At 39.2% G+C, this 18,433-nt stretch overlaps 1 protein-coding gene across 4 annotated transcripts in view; it reads left to right on the top strand.

Annotated features, from left to right (window-relative positions):
- BMPR2 (bone morphogenetic protein receptor type 2) overlaps positions 1 to 18,433 on the top strand; it is a 169,067-nt gene that overhangs the window by 61,864 nt on the left and 88,770 nt on the right. The gene's annotated exons all lie outside the window — the stretch shown is intronic.

The raw sequence follows: 18,433 nt of genomic DNA, 5'->3' as shown, positions 1-18,433 counted from the left end.
AGAGGGAGAGAAAGGTATCTTCCATGTGCTGGTGTACTCCCCAATGCCCACAATAGCCAGGAGTCTGCCCAGCCAAAGCCAGCAGCAAAAACTCCAACTGTGTCTTCTATATGGATGGCAGTATGGCAAGCACTTGAGCCATCATCCACTGTCCTGAGGATGCACGTAAGGAAGTCAGATAATAAGCAGAAACAGGACCCAAAACCAGGCATTGGTGATATGGAATGTAGGCACTCCAAAAGCAGCTTAACCACTGTACCACAAAGCCTGCTCTTGTTTTTAAATGTATTTGAAAGGTAGAGAGGGGCTGGCATTGTGGTATAGCGGGTTAAGCCATTGCCTGCAATGTCAGCATTCCATATGGGTGCCAGTTCAAGACCTGGCTGCTCCACTTCTAATCTAACTCTCTGCTAATGTGCTTGGGAAAGCAGTGGAGGATGCCGCAAATGCTTGGGTCCCTGTACCCACATGGGAGTCCCAGAAGAGGCTCTGGGCTCCTGGCTTCAGCCTCGGCCATTTGGAAGGTGAACCAGCAGATGGAAGATCTCTGTCTCTCTGTCTCTGTCTCTCTCTGTAACTCTGCCTTTCTAATAAAATAATAATAAAAAAGGCAAACAGAGACTGACACAGAGAGATCTTTCATCTGCTGGCTCACTCTCCAGATAGCTGTTGGTTTACTCTGAAATAGCTGAGGTTGGGCAAGGCTAAAGCCAGGAGTCTGAAAGTCAATGCAGGTCTGCCACATAGGTGACAGGTGCCCAAGTACTTGACTGTCACTGTTGCCAGGGTGCTCATTAGCAGGAATCTGGAACAAACTTAGCTTTTCATTTCATTTTTCCTCAGATGTTTTAAAGTAGTCTCATATTTTGGTTCATTATAAAAGAAAGTGCATATGTGTTTGTGTGTTTTAATTAGCTTTGGTTGTCTTTCTCTGTAGGCAGTTATGTGCAAAAAAAGAAAAATAGTGGGCTCAAGATCGTTATTCTTAGAAAGACCTGCTTGCAAGGCTGGCCTTAATGCTGGCATTTGATAATTTTTATTTTGAGTGTTCCTACTATTACCTAATTGACAACGGTGGTTTACTGAACCTAAACTGTACAAACAATATGATTTACGTTGAACATATTCTTTTCTTCTGGGAGTCTTGAATTTTGGATCATATCAGGCAAAGAGAGGATGCTGATGTTACCAGCAACCCAATAAAACTTCTGATACTGAGTCTCTACTGAGTTCCTTAGACAACATTTCACATGTGTTGTCACAGTTCATTTGCTAGATGAATTAAATGCATCCTGTGTGACTCCCTGGGGAGAAGATTTTCGGAAGCTTGCACTTGGTTTCATTCAGACTTTGTTGTAGCTTTTGCCTTTGTTGATTTTGGTTTGTATTATTTTCCTTTAGTAAATTACATTCTTGAGTATGAGAAGACTTCGTGAGAATTTTAATCTTTTTCCCACTGTGCTCTCTTTTGATGTCAAAGGAGGGCTCAACAGAGTGACAGTGTAATATGTTGTGATCTGGATACAGAGATATCAAGGGGTAATGATTTATTTTTTAAGAGATTATTTAGGACCCAGTGTTGTGGCATAGCGAGTAAAGCTGCTACCTGCAGTGTGGCATCCCATATGGGCGCCAGTTCAAATCCCGGCTGCTGCACTTCCAATCCAGCTCTGTTATGACCTGGGGAAGCGGTAGAAGATGGCCCAAGTCTTTGGGCCCCTGCTCCTGCATCGGAGACCTGCAAAGGAGCTCCTTGCTCCTGACTTCAGATTGGCGCAGCTCTGGCCATTGCTGCCACTTGAGGCGTGAACCAGCGGATAGGAGACTTTCTCTCTCTCTCTCTCTCTCTCACTCTCTCTCTCTCTCTCTCTGCCTCTCTGCCTCTCTGCAAATCTGCCTTTCAAATAAATAAATAAATAAATCTTTTTTTTTTTAAAAGAGATTATTTATGTAAAAGGATTCACCATACCATGGGAAAAAAGAAAGAATTTCCTTACTCCATTTATTATAATTGAATTGAGAAATCTGAATTTACACAAAATTAATAGGGACATTTCTGTTTGATTAAGATACTCTCTCCTTAGTGTATTTCATAACAAAATTGTAGTGATATTCTGAACTGGGGAGTTGTGTTTGTCCTGAGAAATTTGTGTTCTGGGAAAGGGATATTGTTGCTTCAGTTATTCAGTTATTTGCCCCATTACTGCAGGGTTCCTGTTTTGTTTATTTTAGATAGTTCATTTTGACACTTAGATAAACAGAAGCCAAACACACAAGTGTACCCAGAAATAGTCCCTGAACTTCATTCCAGGGTAAAGATAAGGCATTTAGACTTCTCCAGTACAGATAAAGATATTACAACTACTGAAAAATAAGTGTTATGTGACTGTTGGATTGTTTAGATATAGAATGATAGTGAAGGTTCCAGAAAAATTCTTGCTTTTAAGAGATAAATTAGGGTTGTGATCTTGTGACAATAAAATACTTCTATAATATGAATGAAAAGTATTTAAATTTCTCTGAATTGTGGTGTCTTTTAGCTTTTTACTGTGTCTGCCCTTTTAAAAGTGGACTGAGATATAAACTGCATGTGTTTAAACTGTACAGTTTATGAGTTTTTGTAATTTTACATGTTCATGGAACTCTTGCCACAGTAGATTTTCATCATTTTCCCAAGATTCCGTGTGCCCCTCTACAGTCTGTTTCCCATCAGCTCCTACCTGTCTCCCCTACCCCTAGCAGGAGGCCACACTGATCTGCTTTAGGTTACTTTGTATTTACTAGGATTTCATGGGAATGGAATTATATTATATGTACTCATATGTGTGCCATCTTTACTCAGAACAATGATCTTGTGGCTGATCCATATTGTTGTATGTATCAGTAATCTATTCCTTTTGCTGCTTAGTATTTACTTATATGGATATATGAGGTATACTTCAAAAAGTTCATGGACAATAAATAAAAGATAAGTTTATTTTGGTGCAAAAAAATCCTGAAATCTGGGGGATGGGTGGCATTGTGCTGCAATGGGTTAATCCACTGCTTGATACAACCACATCCCATATCTCAGTGCTGTATTCAAGTCCTAGATACTCTATTTCTTTCTTTATTTTATTTTTATTTATTTTTTTATTTTTTGACAGGCAGAGTGGAAAGTGAGAGAGAGAGACAGAGAGAAAGGTCTTCCTTTTGCCGTTGGTTCACCCTCCAATGGCCGCCGCGGCTGGCACGCTGTGGCCGGCGCACCGCGCTGATCCAATGGCAGGAGCCAGGTACTTATCCTGGTCTCCCATGGGGTGCAGGGCCCAGGTACTTGGGCCATCCTCCACTGCACTCCCTGGATACTCTATTTCTAATCTAGCTTCCTGCTAATGTGCACCCAGGGAAAGCAGTGGATATTGACCCAAGAACTTGTGTCTCTGCCACCCATATGGAAGACCCAGATGAGTTTCTGGGCTCCTGGTTTTGGCCTGGTCCAGCCCTGGTTGTTGTAGTCATTTTGGGGTGTGAACCAGCAGATGGAAGATTGATCTCTCTATCTCTGTCTCTATTTCTCCCTCTTCTCTATCACCCTGCTTTTCAAATAAATAAATATTTTTAAAAGAATTATTTATTTATTTGAAAGGCAAAGAGAGAGAGAGGGGGAGAGAGAGAGAGATCTGTTCTGTCCACTGATTCACTCCCCAAATGGCACAATGACCCTGTTGGGCCAGGCAGGCTGAAGCCAGGAGCCAGAGTGTCTTCTGGATCTCCCACACGGGTGCAGAGGCCCAAGGACTTGGGCCATTTTCTGCTGTTTTCCCAGGCCAATAGCAAGGAGCTGGATCAGAAATGCAGGAGCCAGGGCTCGAACCGGCAACCATATATATGGATGCTGGTGCTGCAGGCCAGGCCATGGCTTTAACCCGCTGTGTCACAGCACCAACCCCAACAAATATATTCTTTAAAAAATTAGAAATCTGTTCATGGTTTGTTTATAGTGCATATTTTCTGTGGACTTTTTAAAACCTTGCATGTCTATAGATTTCAAAACTTTTTGTGTCAAAATAAACTTATTGTTTAATTGAATACCCTGTATCCCATTTTGTTGATTCATTCACCAGCTATGGACAACTGCACTTTTGGGCTGTTTTGTTAGTTTTTGCATGGATGTATGCTCTCAGTCTACTGATGGACTCTACCTCTTTTCATCAAAAAATTTATTTATTTAATTATTTTCATTGTATTTGAAAGACGCACACACACACACACACTCATACACAGATTTTCGTCTATTGGTTCCCTCCTCAAATACTCACAAATGCCCTAGGCCAGACTGAAGTTGTGAGCCAGGAACTCAATCTGGGACTCCTCTCGGGGTGACGGGGGCCCAAGTACTTGAGCCATCATGGTTTCCTTCCAGGAAAGTGGAATTAGAAGCAGAGACAGGAGTGGAATCCAAGTACACTGCTGTGGGATGCAGGTGTCCCAAGTAGCATCTTAACTATGAGTGTGTACGTTGACCTGTATTCTGTATTCTTCCCTGCATATGTTACTTTCATTTTTTAAAGTGCTAAATATCAATTTGGAATTTTTAGAGAAGGATATACCTTTTCAATTCTTGTATACTAGTATTTGCCAGGCTGTCTCTTTTTCAGAATAGATTATCTATATATCTAATATGTTTTTCATCTATCTGGAGACACTAGTATTAGCATTTGCTTCAAATATTGAATGAGATTAAACTTCACGTAGTAAGATTTTGAACTAGAACAATAGCCTTATATATGTTTGGGTTTTGTATATTGTAGCTGTTACCTCCTGTGCTCGTTATTCATTGGCTCAGGATTTTGTGATGAAGTTTTGTTCCCTGCTTTAATTTCTAGTATCTCACACAATTTTTGTCACATAAAAGGAACTCTATTATTATCCGTGGGATGAACTTTGAATTCATGTTAGTTATCTTATATATACTTTTAAATCTTGCACAGGATTTAGCGTGGTACTGCATACGTACTGGAAACGGAATCAGTACTTGTTTATTAATATATGCTCACTATTTTCACTATATTTCTACTATGATGTCCACTTCAAAATGTATCCTCTGGAGACATGATTTTAGAATAGCAGAAAGTTGGGGCCTGCGCTGTGGTGCAGCGGGTTAAGCTGTGTCCTTTAGTGCTGTCATCCCATAGGGGCACCAGTTCTGGCTGCTCCACTTCTGATCCAGTTCCCTGCTAATGTGCCACAGTGCTGGCCCCAGAATCTTTGCTGTTTAAACAAGGTGAACATCCTTGTTCTGATATGAAAGATTTAAAACCAACTGAAAATTCAATCATAAAAATAATATTATTAAAGGACACAAAGAATAGACATGGTAGTATAAAATTGAATAAGAAGGCTGAAGGCCACCTCAAGAACTTTTAATAGAAGCAGAGGAAAAAATGAAAATCATAAAAGAATAATGCTGATTTTGGAATGATGAATCAATAATATAATTGCCAAGTCAGGGATGAGAAAAGGGAATGAAAACAGCTATCAGAGCTTAAATGAGTGTTATTTTCCTCATCTGTAAAAAAGATCAAACTCTTTACATTGAAGAGATTCACGAAATTTTAAAAAATAAAAAGGGAATAATATTTAGACTCCAGCTACTGTGCTTTTTGAATTAAAAAGAAAGAGGGAAGAAAACTCCATCTATAAAGCATTTATAATTAGTCTTATTTGTCTTATATTCCCAAATTGGTGAAAAAGTATTAAAATTAAAACTTGCCTCTGAAAATCTAATGCTCATAATGAGTATAATTTTAATAGAAAATTATACTTACAAATGAAGAAGAAGCAAGAAAATAAAGTTTTGAGTCAGAAACAACAGTTCATTTGAGAATAAGAACTGAGCAGATTCAGTTGTCTACCTAAAGAAAAAGAGAAGAAAAACAAAATCACATCACTTAAACTTATTTGTTTAATTTTACATTATTTTTAAATCATCACATACTTTGCTAGAAATGCAGATTGATACCTAAAAGTATTTTTTAAGGTTTTATAAATTGTATTTTATTTAAAAGGCAGAGTAACAGAGAGGGAGATTTTCCATCCACTGGTTCACTCTCCAAATGCCTCAACTCTAGGAGCCTGAAACTCCATGTGGGTGTCCGTACGGATGGCATTGTCCCAAGTAATTGAATCATCAGCTGCTGCCTCCCAAGATGTGCATTAGTAGAAAGCTAGATCGGAAGTGAAGCCAGGACTCGAACCCAAACACTCTGATATGGAATACAGATGTCTCAAGCAGCAACTTAACCACTGCACCACAATGCCTGCCCCTATTTTTATTTCTTTTACCTGGTATACCCGCCTCCTTTCCAAGAATTCTTAAGGATGTTGCTAATGGAGCCAGTGTTGTGTTGCAATAGGCTAAGTCACTGCTTCCAGTACTAGCATTCCATATCAGAGTGCTGGTTTGAGTCCCAGCTGCTCTGCTTCTGATCCAGCATTCCTGCCAATGCACCTAGGAAGGCAGTGGAAACTGGCCCAGTTACTTGGGCGCTGACACCCATGTAGAAGACCAGGATAGAGCTCCTGGCTCCTGGATTTGGCCTGGCCCAGTCTTGGCTGTTCTGGCCATTTGGGGATTGAATCAGCAGATTGCAGATCTCTGTCTCTGTCTCTCCCTCTCTGTCTTCAAATAAATAAATATTTTTTTAAAAATTGCTGACATGTAGAATATGATAATTATAATTCAGGAAGGAAAAATGCCTTTTAAAATTTTCAGGTGCATGTAATTTTTTTTTATTATCAAATGAGATTTTAAGTTCTTTGAAGTCCAGTATGAGAGTAGATGTTTAGCCAGATCAGATGCCCATATCCCGTATCAGAGTACTTGAGCTCAAAGCTGACTCTGACTCCTGATTCCAGCTTATGGCTAATGCAAACCCTAGAAGGCAGCAGGTGATGGCTCAAGTTAATGCCTGCATCTCTTTGGGAGAGTTGGCTTTGCTGAATATTTGTGGTTATAAGAAAGAAATTGATAAAGACAGATAAAGGAGACACATAGAATGCGAGGATAAAGTAAATTGTTGGATATTTTTGTCTCTTATCTGTCACTGTTTATTATAAAATTAAAGATGTAAAGTGCTTATAAATCTGCATCTAATGAATGGAATAGGCATTGAATAATGATGGCATTTGTGCTTCTGCCTATTCATAAATTGTTGGTAAACACAAAATATAGAGTTTGAATTTTCATCGTAGGAATTACTAATGCTTTTTTTGAATGGTGTGCTACAAAATAATACATACTTTCCTTCAGTAGGTTAGACCATTCTGTCATCTTCTAGAAGTTATTTGAGTGATATTGCTGCAAGAACCCTTACCTTTCCACTGACATCCTTCAAAACCATCCCTACCGAGTTACTTAAAAAAAAAATTTTTTTTAATTTATGTGAAAGGCAAAGTGGCAGATGGAGAGTAAGAGACAGAAAGGTTTTTCACCACCTGGTTCATTCCCTAAGTAGTCACACAGCTGAGGCTGAGCCAGGCTGAGGCCAGGAATCAGGAATTTCATCTCCCAGGTGGACAGCAGGAACTCAAGTATTTCCGCTGCTTTCCATGTGCATTGTCAGGAAGCTGGATCAGAAGTGGAGTGCCAGGTCTTTGATCAGGCATTCTAATATGGTTTGTGGTGTCCCTAGCAGTGGCTTAGCCCACTGTACCACAGTGTCCTTTTCTTTACCAGATTACTTTATACCTGAATTTTCTTCATCAGAGATTTCTTAATCAGATAAAGCATTGTTCTCAGAAGTCCCGCAGTCTTTATTTTCTAGAGCAGTCTTAGGTTCACAGTAAAACTGAGTAGGACGTGTGGAGAGTTTCCATATTCCCATGTATCCTCACACACAGCTTTTTCCACTATCAGTGTCCCAGCATTCCACAATTCAGTGGTATATTTGTCACACATTGAAACATTACCTACATTGAAATATCACCATCACTCAAAGTTCATAGTTCACATTTGGGTTTACTCTTGATGTTGAATGTACTATAGATTTTGATGACGGATGTACTATAATGACATTGATCTGCTATTCTAGTATCTTACCAGAATAGTTTCACCACCCTAAAAAGCCTTAGTATTCTATTTGTCTTTATCTCTCCCAACCTTTGGCAATCATTGATCCTTTTACTGTCTCTATAGTTTTGCCTTTACCAGAATGTCATATAGTTGTAATCATGTAGTAAGTAGGCTTTTAGAATTGGCTTCTTTCACTTAGTAATATGCATTTTAGCTTTCTCTTGTGTCTTTTCGTGGCTTTACAGCTCATCTGTTTTTAGTGCCGAATAATAGTCTGTTGTCAGGATGTAGCATCTTTTATCCATTCATTTACTGAAGGACTTATTAGTTGCTTCCAAGCCTTTGCAACTATGAAGCAAACTGCCACAAACATTCTGTTTGGTTTTTGTGTAGATACCAGTTTTCAGTTTATTTGTGTAAATACCAAGAAGTGTTGTTGCTGGATCATATTGTAAAGGTATGTATAGTGTTGTAGTGAACTGCTGAACATTTTTCCAAACTGACTGTACAATTTTGCACTACAGCAGTAAATTACGGGTCCTACTGTTCCACAGTCTCACTAGCATTTGTTGTCAGTGTTTTGGATTTTGGCCATTCTAATGTGTTTATAGTATTATCTCCATGTTGAAGTAATTTACAAAACTCTAATGACGTGATGTTGAATATGTGTTCATATGCTTACTTATTGACTGTATCTCTTCTTCAGTGAGGTCTCTGTTCAGATTTTTTGTTCATTTTTTAATTAAGTGGTTCATTTTCTTATTGTTGAGTTTTAAGAGTTCTTTGTATATTTTGGAAAGCAATCCCTTATCAGATAAATCTTTTCAAAATATTTTCTTCTAGTCCATGCTTGTCTTCTCACTCTCTTGTCATTATCTTTTGCCAGAAGAAAATTTTAATTTTAATGTAAGCTGTTTACCAATTATTTTCTTCATGGATCGTGCCTTTGGTGTTTTATCACCATACCCAAGATTACCTAGATTTTATCATTTAGGATTTTTATGGTTTTGCATCATTTAAATCTGTGGTCCATTTTGAGTTAATATTTCTGAAAGGTGTAAGGTCAATGTCTAGGGTTGTTGTTGTTGTTGTTGTTGTTGTTGTTTTGCATGTGAGTTTGTAGTTATTTTAGTACCATGTGCTGAAAATATTATCTTTTGTCCATTATATTGCTTTTTTTTCCTGTGTCAAAGATCAGTTGACGGTATTATAGAAGTTTATTTCTGGGCTGTGTGTTCTGTTCCATTGAACTGTTTCTCTACTCTTTTCACCAGTGCTATACTGTCTTGATTACTGTAACTTATAGTAAGTCTTTTAAGTCAGTTGTACCTGACCTCCAGCATTATTCTTTTTCTTCAATATTGTGTTATTCTATATCTTTTATGTTTCCATGCAAATTTTATTTTTTAAAAAGATTTGTACTTATTTTATTTATTTGAAAGGAAGATAGAGACACAGAGAGACAGACAGATATCTTTCATCTGCTGACTTATTTTTCAAAAACCCGTAACAGTGGAGACTGGGCCAGGCTTAAGCTAGAAACCAGGAACTCAATTTGGGGCTCCTATGTGGGTAGTAGGGACCTAAAAACTTGAGCCACCACCTGCTGCCTCCCAGGGTGACATTAGAAGGAGGCTGGAGTCAGGAGTGGAGCCAGAAGTCAAATCCAGGCACTCAGTATAGAATGTAGGCATCCCAAGTGCATGTTAACCACTGCACCAAACACCTGCTCCCATTTAAATGTTAGAATCAGTTTATCAATGTCCATGAAATAACTTACTAGAATTTTGGTTGAGATTACATTAAATCTATAGTTCAAATTAGGAAGAACTGAAATAACTGACATCTTGACAATACCTCTCTGTTTCTGTCCTCAATACCTTTCTTTAGAGATTTGTAGTTTTTCTCATAAACATGTTAAAAATATTTTGATAGTTTTATACTTATTTCATATTTTCTGAGTGTTAATGTAAGTGGTAATATGTTTTACATTTCACATTTCTCTTGTTCATTGTTACATAGCAAGGCAATTGCTTTCACATTTTGTATCCTTCAAACTTGCTGTGATTGCTTATTAGTTTCTAGTGTTTTTTGGTTAATTCTTTTTGGGTTTCTATACGGATGATCATATCTTGTGAGAAAAACACAATTTAATTACTTTCATCTCAATCAGTATACCTTTATCCTTTTTCTTGTTTTATTGCATTATCTAGGCCTTCCAGTATGATGTTGAAAGGAGTGATAAGAGGAGATAATATCCTTGCCTGATACTGATATTAGCAGGAAATCTGTTTTCTTGTCATTAAGAATGATATTAACTATTGGATTTTTTTCAATCAAGTTCAGGAAGTTTCCCTTTAGTTTGTTGAGTTTCATCATGAATGAGTGCTGGACTTTGTTCTTCTGCATCAATTAATAGGGTTATGTGATTTTTTTTTTCATTTTTCCCTTTGTGTTTTTTTTTTTTTTTTAAGATTTATTTATTTGAAAGGCAAAATTACAGAGAGAGAAAGAAGGAGAGATAGAAAAGTAAATTCATCCATCTTCTGGTTCACTCCCCAGGTGCCTGCAACAGCTGGAGCTGGGCCAATCAGAAACCAAGACTTTTCTTCTGGGTCTCCCGTGTGGTGCAGGAGCCCAAGTACTTGTACTATCTTCCACTGCTTTTCCCAAGCACATTAGCAGGGAGCTGGATAGGGAAGTAGACCAGCCAGGACTGGAACTGGCACCCATGCAGGATGTCGGCACTGCAGGTGGTAGCTTTACCCACTACACCTCAGTGCTGGCCCTGATTTTTTCTTTTTAGCCTGTTTATCTTAGCCTGGTTTATTTTTAATTTTTTGACATATTATAAACATAAATTTACAGGATATAGCATGATGTTTTGGTAACCTGTTTATGTTGTATAATGACCAAATTAAAATAGCATATCTGTCACCTCAGATATTAATAATTTCTTTGTGGTGAGAATACTAAAAATAATCTACCTTTTTAAAATATAGAATATGTTCTGTTTTTAGTGTCCACCCATGAGTGAGATCATGTGATGTCTGTCTTGCTGTACCTGGCTTTTTCACCTAGCATAATGTCCTCTAGGTATAGCCATGCTATCTCAAATGACATATTTCAGCTTTTTAATAACTAAATAATATTTCACCCTGCCCCCACGTTACACTTTCTTTTCCATTCATCTATTGATGGACACTTAGGTTGGTTTCATATCTTGGCTATTATAGTTAGTACTGCAGTAAACATGGGAGTGCAGATCTTTCTTCAGCAGACAATTTTCATTTCCTTTGGATAATATACCAGTAGTGGGATTGCTGCATTATAGAGTAGCTCTGTACTTTTTAAAAGATGAGTTCATGAATGTGCCCCCCATTAAGGTATTAATGGCTTAAATTTTTTTAAATTTATTTTCATTTATTTGAAAGGCAGAGAGACAGAGATATTCTATCCCTGTTTCACTTAGAAATGCATTTAACAGCTGGAGGCTGAGCCAGACGAAAACAAGGAGCCTGGAAGAATTCAGTTCAGGTCTCCAATAAGGGTGACATGGGCCTCAGTTATTTGAGCCATCATATGCTGCTTTCCATGGTGAACATTAGCAGGAAGCTGGAGTTGGGAGTGCAGCTGGTACTCAAACCCAGCCACTATTTAGTTGAGGGACATTGGGTTATTTCACGTTTTGAGTAATAAAAATAGAGCCACTTGGGGACATCTCAAATGACAAATTAACCGCTAAGCCTAATGCCTGCCCTGTGTAGCTCTATTTTTTTTTTTTTTTTGAGAATGTTAAACAATTTTATGCCAACGGTTTTGGCAACTTATATGAAATACACATATCTTTTTCAAAAACAGAAACTCAGAAAACTTAGAAAGAAAGAAAAAAATTTTAAGTAGCCATGCATATTTATGAAATCAAACTCATTTTAAGTATCTCCTCCCAGAGATAACTGAAGCCCTAAATAATCATTTAAAGAAGAATTAAAAAGCACACTAACATATTCTTTCAGAAGATACAGAAGAGGGCTGGGATGGTACAGTGGGTTAAGCAGCCACTTGTGACACCAGCATCCTATATCCTAGTGCTGGTTGAAGTGTTGGCTGTTTACTTCCAATCCAGCTCTGGACTAATGCTCCTAGGATAGCAGCAGATGATGGCCCAAGTACTTGGACCTCTGTCTCCCACATGGGAGCCTCAGATGAATTCTAGGTTCCTGCTTTCAGTCTGGCTGAACCCAAGCCACTGTAGCCATTTGGGAAGTGAACCAGACAATAGACTCTCTGTCTCCCTTTCTCTTTGTCATTTTTTTTTTTTTTTTCAAAATAAATAAGTAAGTCTTCAAAAAAAAAAAAAAAAAAAAAAGAAGCAAAAGCAAAAACCTAATGAATGGGGCTGGAGCTAATGGCACACACATTGTGTTTATTTGCTGCCTGTAATGCTGGTATGTTGGCGCTGGTTCCAGTCCTGGCTGCTTCACTTCCAATATCCTTCCCTCCTAATGTGCCTGGGAAAGCAGCTAAAGATGGCCCAAGTATTTGGACCCCTGCCACTTGTGTGAAGAGTTTGAGGTTCCTGGCTTTTCACCCTGGTCCAGCTCTGGCCATTACAGCCATTTGGGGCATGAACCAGCAGGTGGAAGTTCTCATTTTCTGTCTCTCCCTCATTATCTATAACTCTTTCAAATAAATAAATCTTAAAAAAAAAACCTAATGAGTAAAAGAAAAAAATTACAGAACTATATTTCTAATTGATACAGACCAAAAAAAAAGCCCTTTCTATATAAAATCCAAAAAAATCTAAATCATAAAATTTTTCTTCATTGATTTCTTCTTTGTGTGTGTATGTGTGTGTGAGAGAGAGAGAGAGAAAAGTCTTCCTTCCGTTGGTTCACTCCCCTAATGGTTGCCACGGCCAGCGCTGCGCCGATCCGAAGCCAGGAGCCTGGTGCTTCCTCCCCATCTCCCATGCAGGTGTAGGGACCCAAGCACTTGGGCCATCCTCCACTGCCCTCCCAGGCCACAGCAGAGAGCTGGACTGGAAGAGGAGCAACCGGGACTAGTACCCAGCGCCCCAGCCGGGACTAGAACCTGGGGTGCTGGCGCCGCAGGCGGAGGATTAGCCTAGTAAGCCATGGTGCCAGCCATCAATAATATATTATTATAATGTTTTAAGATTTCATTTATTTATTTGAGAGGTAGAATTACAGTGAGAGGGAGAGACAAAGAGAACGGTCTTCCATTTTCTGGTTTACTCCTCAAATGGCCACAATGGCCGGAGCTGAGCCAATCCAAAAGCAGAGAGCAATCAGGACTAGAATTGGTGCCCATAGGGAATGCCGGTGCCACAGATGGAGGATTAACCTACTGCATCACAGCGCTGGCCCCTATACCTTATTATTTTTAAATGTAGTTTAAAATTTATGTTTGTAAAACCCACTCCTTTGGGAAAGCAGTTCTGTGAGTTTTGACAAATTCATAGTTATGTAACAAACACCCCAATCAAAATAAAGAATAATTCCACTACCTACAGTTCCCTTTTGCTGAATTGTAATTGGCTTTTTTCTTTCATGCCCACCAAACCCCTTGCAACCACAAGGTAGATCTGTTTACTATCCTTGTACTTTTACTTTTCAAAAAATGTTGCATAACTTTGTGACTAGCTTCTTTAATTTCATGTAACATGTTTGAGATTCATCCATGTTGTTCTACATGTCAGTAGTTCATTATTTTTATTGCTGAGTCATATTTGGTTATCCATTCCTTAGTTGAGGGACAATTGGGTTATTTCAAGTTTGAGTGATTACAGAAAGAGCCACTGTAAATATTTTTGTAAAGGTTTAGGCATGAACATAGATTATCATTACACTTGAGTCAATACCTAGATTTGGATTACTGGGTTAAATGGTAAGTATAAGAAGGGGAGAGGGAGTGGGAAAGGGGTGGGTTGCGGGTGGGAGGGATGTTATGGGGGGGAAGCCATTGTAATCCATAAGCTGTACTTTGGAAATTTATATTCATTAAATAAAAGTTAAAAAAAATTTATGAGAAACTATCAAACTTTTTCATACTGGCTGGTTACATTTTTCACCAGCAATTTTGTGTGTGTGAGTGTGTGTTTGTGTGTGTGTGTGTCAATGTCAACATCCTTCTCAGTACTTGGTATTGTTAAGGTTTTAAGAAAATTCACAGTATTCATGCACAAACTTGTTTTCCAAATGCTTGATTATTTTTATTTTAGGGAAAAGGAAGTAAGAAGGAAAGATGGAAGAATCCATCTGAAACTTGGCATGTTTCTAGCACAAGCTAGCCCACAGAAAGTTCTATATTAAAGGGGCCTTGGGTATCAAGGCATGATAGGAGAAAGAGGGTGCCCTTTGCCTTTTGACCTTGTTACAGTGGCTCTAGCCTTTGTTTAAACAACTACAACAGAAACATCCCTGAACTGAAATCTCATCTCAGATGTTTAATGCCATAATTATATAGTATTATTTTGTTACATTTAACTTTCTTTTAAAAACATGTTTTTTAAAGATTTATTTTATTTATTTGAAAGAGTGACATAGAAAGAGATCTTCCATCCAGCACTCTGGAATGCTGGCATCACAGGCAGCAGCTTAAACTGCTATGCCACAATGCTGGCCCCATATTTAACCTTCTTTCTTTCTTCTTCTTTTTAAAAAGATTTACTTATTTATTTGAAAGGCAGAGTTATACAGAGACAAGAGGCAGAGGCAGAGGCAGAAAGAGGTCTTCCATCTGCTGGTTTACTCCCCAAATAGCTGCAATGGCCAGAGCTGGGCCCATCCAAAGCCAGGAGCTTCTTCTGGGACTCCCATGTGGTGCAGGGGCCAAGGACTCGGGCCATCTTCTGATGGCCATACCAGAGAGCTGGATTGAAGTGAAGCAGCCAGTTCTCAAACTGGCCTCCACTGCAGGTGGCAGCTTTATCTGGTATGCCACAGTGCCAGCCCCATTTAACTTTCTTTACATGTAAGGAATACTATATGAATGATTCTTTAAGCCATGATTCCACAGTGCAAGTCAACTTGACTGGAAGTAGTTAGAGATTTTGAATGCTTTGGACAAATTTATATGATAGAGCACAATGTATTCTTTTGGTAGAGTTATATCAGGTTCCATTTTGCAGATACCATAATTTATTATGTTACTGTTGTTTTGCTCTAAATTCCTATTAAAATTATACTTATATACAAATGTTCATAGCAGTTTTTTTAAAATATAAGACGTGAAATATAGGACATTTGCATCTTTTTAAAAGATTTGTTTATTTGAAAGCCAGACCAACAGAAAGAGGGAGAGACACAAAGAGAGATCTTCTACCCACTGGTTCACTCCCCAGATAGCCACAGCAGCCAGATCTGGGTCATGCTGAACCCAGGAGCCAGGAACTCCCATTGTGGTCTCCCACATACATGGCAGGGACCAGGTTCTTGTGATGTCATCCACTGGCTTACCAGGCGCATTAGCAGGACACTAGATTGGAAGCAGAGAAGCTAGGACTGGAACTGATACTCTGATATCGGATACTGAAGTTGCAGGTGGCAGCTTAACTTGCTGTGCCACACTGCTGGCCTCCATAGCGGCTTTCTTTCTTTGTTTTAAAAATTTATGTATTTATTTAAAGGTAGAGTTATAGACAGAGAGAAAGGTCTATCATCCTCTGGTTTGCTCCCCAAATGGCCACAACAGCTAGAGCTGGGCCTGTCCAAAGCCAGGAGCCAGGAGCTTCTTCCAGGTCTCCCACGTGAGTACAGGAGCCCAAGGACTTGAGCCTTCCTCCGCTGCTTTCCTAGGACCATTAGTGGAGAGTGAATTTGGAAGAGGAGCAGCCAGGACATGAACCAGCACCTATGTGGGATGCTGGTACCAAAGGTGGAGGCTTAGCCCACTACACCACAGTGCCAGTCCCACAGCTTTATTTCTAATGGGCAAAAAGTAGAAGCTACTTAAATGACCTTCAAAGGATAAAAAGTTAAATAGAATGTCAATAGGTAAATAAACTGGTACATCCATACCATTACAAGAAACTTGGATAAACCTCAAAAAAATTCTGAATTAAAAAGCCAGTCTCAAAAGAATATATACTGTGTGATTCTATTTTATGAAATGATTGTGAAATAATGTAATTATAGAAATAAAGAACAGATTAGTGGTTTCACAGGTTAGGAATAAGGAGTAGGGAATGGTGTGATTGTCAAGGGTTAACATGAGGTAGTCAGGGTAATGGTGAAGCCTGAATGCATGTGTAACTGGTGAAATTGGAATAAATTTTGTGGGTTGTGCTAATGTCAGTTTTGTGGTTTTTTTTTTTTTTTTTTTTTTTTTTGACAGGCAGAGTGGACAGTGAGAGAGAGAGACAGAGAGAAAGGTCTTCCTTTGCCGTTAGTTCACCCTCCAATGGCCGCTGCGGCCAGCGCGCTGCGGCCGGCGCACCGCGCTGATCCGATGGCAGGAGCCAGGAGCCAGGTGCTTTTCCTGGTCTCCCATGGGGTGCAGGGCCCAAGCACCTGGGCCATCCTCCACTGCACTCCCTGGCCACAGCAGAGGGCTGGCCTGGAAGAGGGGCAACCGGGACAGAATCCGGCGCCCCGACCGGGACTAGAACCCGGTGTGCCGGCGCCGCTAGGCGGAGGATTAGCCTAGTGAGCCGCGGCGCCGGCCGCTGTTTTGTGGTTTTGATAGCAAATAGTGACTGGGAATTGACATTGATGAGGGGTGTATGGAATTTCCCTCTGTACTTCTTTTTGGCCTCCTATGAATCTATAATTATCAAAGCATTTTTAAAAAAGATTTTATTTATTTATTTGAGAGGTAGAGTCACAGAGAGAAGGAGAGACAGAAAGGTCTTCTGTCTACTGGTTCACTCCCCAGATGGCTGCAGTGAGCAGAATTGGGCCAGGCCGAAGCCAGGAACTTCTTCCGGTCTCCCATATGGGTGTAGGGGCCCAAGCACTTGGGCCATCTTCCACTGCTTTCCTAGGCCACAAGCAAGGAGATGGAGTAGAAGTGGAGCAGCTGGGATATGAACCGATGCCCACATGGGATGCCGGAACCTTAGGTGGAGGCTTAGCCTACTGCTCTGCAGTGCCAGCCCCCAAAGCATTTTTCTTAATGTTACAAAATTAATTCCATTGCACTTATTTTTAAATATATAAATAATACATGGCTTTATTTCATGACAATTCAAACAATATTAAGAAATCATGACAAAGAAAGGGCAAATAGTTAATATTTTTCATAGTTGCAGTTATTAAAAATTTGTTTTTTTGAGAGAGAGAGGGAGTCAGAGAGAGACAGAGAGAGCCCAGAATTCATTCAACCCAGCTACCTGAGCCATCACCTGCATTAGAGGATGCTGAAACTGGGAGGAGAGGTGAGACTAGAACCTAGGAATTCTGATATAGGATGTAGGGATCTTAACCTCTAGGCCAAATGCCCTCCTTCATAATAGCTATTTTTTCCCCTTCTTCCCTTCCTCATAAAAGCGAAAAAAGTAGTGATTTTCAGGAAATGGGTGATGCCGCTGCTGATTTATGTCTGTAATGACAGCTCACTGATGGGGCATGATAAAACTATGCCATACCATTTCTTCTGCTTTATTGGTGGTTTTATGTGATGGAATGGGAAATGCAAGACAGCTGAGTATTCCAGACATGCTGCATCTGTTCCTGGGAATAAAATAAAGTAAATGATTAACAAGTAATGATCCAGAAAGCATATGTAAAGAGAAAATTACTATTTTATTCTTGATAATTTGTATATATGGAGAGAAATAATAAAATATTGCCTCTACATTCATACTATTTTTATAGCTTCATTATGATTGAGAAGTAGAAGTACTAGATTTTTGTTGCTTAGATTTTATCATTTTTAAGTTGGAAATGGCATTGAATACAGTTTCTATAGATGTGAAAACTTCTGCCTGTAACACTGTTGGTGGAAGGTAAAATTGAATTAAATAAACATGATCTTTCTCTAAGAAACAGTGAAATAAGCCTGCAGCTTGGTAGGGGATACAGGTATGTAAGCAGATAAAATTCTGCAATATGAAACAATGCTAGAATAGATGTGAGTTAAGAGCCTTGGAATTGCATAGCGCATGATCTATCATATAAACTTCACTGAGGAGTTGATAATAGAGCTGGGTCTTGAAGATGAATCTGAGTTGCTCAGGAAAAATGGCGTGCTGGATATTGGGAACATTATGGAAAGTTTATTATGTGTAAAGGTCATGAAAGTTCTCAGCATCTGAGTGTGGTAGGAAATAAGAATGAAGGAGTTAAGTGTATAGCAGGAGAGATGGGCTGGGTTTCAGGGCTCTGCCATTAGGCACAGGTCCTTGAGCTCACA

The sequence above is a fragment of the Oryctolagus cuniculus genome, chromosome 3, assembly GCF_964237555.1.
Source record: "Oryctolagus cuniculus chromosome 3, mOryCun1.1, whole genome shotgun sequence".
Lineage (NCBI taxonomy): Eukaryota > Metazoa > Chordata > Mammalia > Lagomorpha > Leporidae > Oryctolagus > Oryctolagus cuniculus.
This window is presented reverse-complemented; position numbering and strand designations above follow the sequence as displayed.